We start from the raw sequence: 5820 nt of genomic DNA, 5'->3' as shown, positions 1-5820 counted from the left end.
CACCACTCCTGATGAAGCCAATTGACGGTGAACCATTATCTTTGTACTTTGCCATTTCTGGGAGTGCAATAAGTGCTGTCTTAGTCAAAGATCACGAAGGTCAACAACATCCAATATATTATGTAAGTAAAAGTCTACGAGATGCTGAATCCGGGTATTCTTATCTTGAAAAGTTAATTTTAGCACTTATAATGGCTTCTACTAAACTAAAACATTACTTTGAAACTCATGCTATACATGTAAAAACTAACTATCCTATCAAGGCTGTTTTGAGAAAACCGGAAATGTCAGGTAGGATGGTAAAGTGGGCTGTAAAACTTAGTGCATACGATATTGTGTATGAGCCAAGGACAACCATCAAATCTCAGGCACTTGCTCACTTTGTGGCTGATTTTAGCCAGGATATACTCGAAGAAGTAGAAAAAGAAGTTCAACAGTTGGAGGTCAAGGAAAGTTGGATCTTGCATACAGATAGTGCCTTCAACATGAAAGGAACAGGTCTAGGTATCCTGCTGAAATCGCCACAGGGGGACATTTTACCTCTATCTATATCTTGTGAATTTCAGGCTACTAATAATGATGCTGAATATGAAGCCTTAATAGCTGGTTTACAATTAGCTAAGGATATGAAGGTCAGGTATCTTCAAGTTTATGTTGATTCATTATTATTAGCTAACCATTTTAATGGCTCTTATGTAGTAAATGCAGAAAACTTAGCAAAATATTTAGAAATAGTTAAGCAATAAGCTATGTGTTTCGAAACATTTGATATAGTACAGGTACCAAGAGAAGAGAACACTAAAGCAGATGTCTTAGAAAATTTAGCATCAACTCTCAAGATACCAGATGATATCAAGATACCCATCGTTCATATCTTGACTACAGCAACAAAGGAGAACCATGAAGTCATGGAGACTTCAAAACCTGAAGACGATCCAATATCCTGGACCAGTCCCATAATATGGTATCTTCAGGATAACGAGATCCCAGAAGGAGAAAATCCCAGAGCTTTCCGAATGAAGGTAACCCAGTATATTATCCTAAATGATATTTTGTACAGAAAATCACTTGCAGGTCCATACTTGAGGTGCTTGGAACAACATGAAGCACAAGAAGTCCTCAAAGACATACATGAAAGTGATTGCGGAAACCACACTGGGGGCAGAGCTTTAGTATCCAAGATACTGAGGACAAGTTACTTATGGCCGACAATGAAGAAGGATGCAATGAACTTCTCTAGAAAATGTGATGCTTGTCAAAGACACAGCAACATATTGCATCAACAAGCTGAACCACTACATCCTATCATATCCCCGTGGCCATTTATGAAATGGGGAATGGATATTGTGGGAAAGCTGCCCAACGCTCCTGGTGGAAAAGTCCTTATGCTGGCCATGACAAATTACTTCTCCAAGTGGATCGAAGCCAAGGCGTTTGTCCAAGTTAAATAGAAGGATGTGATCTCGTTTATCAAGCGCAATATCCTGACAAGATTCGGTATCCCGGCAAAGATCGTTTGTGATAACGGTTCATAGTTCATTTGTAGCAGAACAACCAACTTTTGTGAAAGTTGGGGAATCAGAACCAAGTAATAAGATCATCATCAACAATTTGAAGAAAAAGTTGGGGTCCAAGAAAGGAAAATGGGCTGAAGAGTTACCATTCATTCTTTGGGCTGATAGAACCACTTCAAAAAATGCAACGGGTCAAACACCCTTCTCTTTGGTGTTTGGGGCTGAAGCTGTTATCCCTACCGAGATGGTGATCTCCACAGCAAGAACCAGCATCCAAGATACTGAGTCCAATAACCAAAGCCTTATTGAAGACCTAGACACTATTGATGAACTCAAAGACCTTGCCAAAATCAGAATGGCAGCCTATCAACAAAGAATAGCCAAGTCATACAACAAAAACATTCGAATTCAAAGGTTCCAAGTAGGAGACATGGTGTTAAGAAAGGCTTTCCAGAATACCACTAACCTAGCAGATGGAAAGCTAGCTCCAAAGTGGGAAAACCCTTACTTGATCGATTCTGAAGCAGGTAAAGGGGCTTACAGGCTAATCACTATGGAAGGTGCTCCTATTCCAAGAGCTTGGGATGCTATCCATCTTAAGGCATATTTTTGTTAGTATCCTTAACTGGTATGTTCATATCCTCAACATCTTAGGATAAAGGTATGTTCCTTGATCTACTTTTACATTGTTTCATATTTAAACTTTATTATCTCTTTATTAATTTTACTGACTTAAGCATCGGAGGGGTGTTAGCTAGGCTAACACCCACCCCTCATCAAGAGTTTAGTGTTTTGCAGTTATCCTAAGGATACGTTATCTTGACAACAGTTAGAGGCTGATCACCTCCCACACGAATATGATATCCTTTATATCTACTAAGGTTTAAAGGTCTTCACCTTTCTAAAAAACTCCTGGAGCGCACGAATATGATATCCCTGATATCCTCTAAGGTTTAAAGGTCTTCACCTTTCAAACGCCGCCTAGAGCGCACGATGATTCGGGTATAGTCCGAGGCAGGCGGACCAGACCAGCAGATAATCCGTTTGTTGTTGGCTATATACTGAATCCTTAAGATAAGTGGCAGACGTGTCACACATATGGTTTATAACATTTTCATGTTATCTAAGGTTTATAACATTTTCATGTTATCTAAAGTTTCGGCATTTTCATGTCCACACGTTTGGGACTTTCCCCAGTTTTATCCAAGGTTTAGACATTTTCATGTCTCTCAAGTAATGGCCTTGTCGCCAGAAAATAGGCTTTATCGCCAGTAAGCAGGCTCTATCGCCAGTAAATGGGCTTTATCGCCAGAATTATCTAACTTTGTTTTAACAGATCGGAAATCGGCCAGGTCGCTAAGTATAGAGATATTACCAAGTTATTTTTTAACTTAGCAAATCTCAAAAGCATGGTGAATAAAAAGACCAGCAATTGGGGACATCATATGTAAGTTTGTCAATTTATTATCATCTGCGGAGGTACACATTTATACCTGATCTTTCCTTTTCATTGTATTTGAAATATGATCTTTCGGCTCAATTGTGTCAAATCTCAATTATAGAGGTTTTAAACATATATTTTCTGGATGTGTTATCCTTAAAGTATTTTTCTAAATGTATTAAGGACATGTTCTCTACAATACACCAACCTCAAATATTGTATTTTTTAATATGATAAGTTTTGGGAATTTATTTCATAGGCATATTATACTTAACATATCTTACTTTAGGAAGTTTAAAACCATTTTGGATATTTTATGTTAAAAACATATCAAATTGATTTTTCTTAGAAATATCTGTCAACACTTTAGATTTAAGGATATATTGTCCTTAAAGTATTTCATCTCAATGCATGATTGAACTTAAAAACATATTTTTTAGATATAATCCTTAGAATATTTTACTCTAAAATATAAAGAGTTTAAGAAATATGTTTAGGATATATTATCCTCAAGATAGTCTATTTCAAAAACTTAAAAATATTTCACAAAACATGCTCTAATTAAAACATATTCAGATAAATTATCTAAAATAACATACAAAACACAATGCTAAAGCCACAAGATCATATCATTACTAACATTAAGTGCAGATAGATAAAAAGACAATGCAAGGGCTTCGTCTTCAACAAGTGGAAGATCCCTCCACCCAAGCATTGCTAGATGTTCAAAAGTCAAGATAACAGGGGCTTCGTCTTGAAAAGTCAAGATCCCTCCACCCATGTATCCTATTATCCTAAGCATAATTGTTTAAAGACAGAAAAGTAAATTGTTTAACAAAACAGCCATTACAAGCCAACGTCAAACCACAAACAAGCAAACTTAAAAAAATGGGCTCAGACCTTGTCTTTTCCGCCTTCATTGCCCAGTTGTGCCTCATCACCAGCTGCCTTCGCCGCGTTCTTAATCGCCATCTCCACAGCCTCACCAGCTTCCTTCTCCATTTCACTCGGACCCGCTTCCTCCACATTTTCCCTAGTCAACTCGGCCAACACCTTCTTCCAAGAAGTTACGTCCTAAAAGGGAGTATCAAGACCTGCATCTTGGGCCTCCTTTGCCATACAGAGGCGAGACCGGAAGATGGAAATAGCAGCGGACCTCTTTGCCCCCTCAGTGACCTCTTGAATCTGCACCAAACGATCCGCTTCTTGATGGACGAGCTCCTTCTTGGCCAGCGCAAGTTCCTACTTCAGATCCTCAATCTCCTTGGTCTTCTTGTCAAGGAGGTTGGTCTTAGCAGTCGCGATCTTCAGCATTTCGGCAATACGGGTATTGGCATCAAGGAGTTCATAGTGCAGATCGTTAAAAATGGAGGATAGCTGCTCCAGTCCCTGCTCAAAACATATTACCCTCAACATACATTATCTTCAAAATACCAGGATATTTTCGAAGAATATACCTTATTGAACTCGAGGTTGCAAGTCGGAGAAGAGTCGGAAATTCTTGGGTCTTTCTTTTCTTGCGGGCCTTGGCTCGACTGCTTTCGGGCTTTGGCAGGATAACAGGAATGGCTTCCTTCGTTTTGGTGCTATGGGTGGAGACCATGCTATCAATGTCGTCAAGAATGAAAACAGGAGCAAATTTGCCTACAAAGATAACGCAGGTTAGTATCTCTGATCCTTAAATTTTTTAACTAATATGTCAATACTTCTTACCAGACATAGCGGAGCCCGCTGACTGGGAGGATTCTTGAATGGCCGACTGAAAGAAAAAGGTCCTCTCTTCCTCGTTGATGAGGTAGAAAGAGTTAAGCTTGCTCTCAGTCTCTTTTGTGGGAGGGGCAATCTCGAATAACTTCAAAGCTGCAAATAACAAAAACAAAAGCATATCAGTTACAAATATATCAGCATACATCTTCAAGATAATATATCCTACTTTTAGTGACCCAAAGATATGGAAGGTTGTCAGTATGAGGAAGAGAATTTCTCCTAACAAAAAAAGAACTGCTTCTTCCACTGGTCATTATTTTGGGTGTTTCTCAAGACAAGTAGGGTACGGCCGGATTTGGTTTTGAGAAGGTATCTTAAAGAACCGTGGCTGCGAAAGTCATACATAGAAGCAAGTTCAGAAAGGGTGAAATCAAGGGCATGGTCGGCGATTAATCTTTCCAATACGAACAAGGTCCTCCATACCATGGGCATGGTTTGGGCAAAACTAAGACCCATTCTGATGAAGAACTCGGTGGTAAAGGCCGGAAATGGGTAAGAAAAGCCGATTTTAAACGGCAAATACGGAAAGCAGACCCAGGTTCTTGAAACAAGATCAGAAGAAACGGCAGCATCAAAGGGTCTAAAGACAGTTCCCGGAGGGAAACAACCTTGAGATTGAAGATTTGTAATATCGGTGTTGCTAAAAGTACATATTTCGCTCACGGGACTTGCGAGGAGATTTTGGGACACAAAATCCTCAATACCGGAATCATGGAGCTTTGGACTCATGATTTCGTGAAGATAAAGGAGAGAAAGTGAAAAGAAATTACCTGGATAGAAGAACAAATGAGTGAAAGCTTTATTTATCCAAGTAATTATAAGGCCAACCTAGGGTTTACTCGATGGACGGATAACTGACACATGCGGCCCACCGGAACAAGCATCAAAATTCAAATTTCAAAAAATTTACAGCTATAAACCATTTCAACAGCTGTTAATTTTTTGGGACAATTGTTAGGGCTCGGATTTCCGGCATCCTTAGCAAGCATTATGTTCAGGATAACTCCAGGATACGATATCCTCCAAGGTAACAGGTATCCTAAATATGTTATATAACTAACAATTTGTTCGCAGCCTTTCCTTGTTTACCAGATCAAA

The sequence above is a fragment of the Bidens hawaiensis genome, unplaced genomic scaffold, assembly GCF_021521415.1.
Source record: "Bidens hawaiensis isolate Kalapana, Puna unplaced genomic scaffold, B.hawaiensis_p1.1 tig00031116_1, whole genome shotgun sequence".
Lineage (NCBI taxonomy): Eukaryota > Viridiplantae > Streptophyta > Magnoliopsida > Asterales > Asteraceae > Bidens > Bidens hawaiensis.
Note: the sequence above shows the minus strand (reverse complement) of the source record.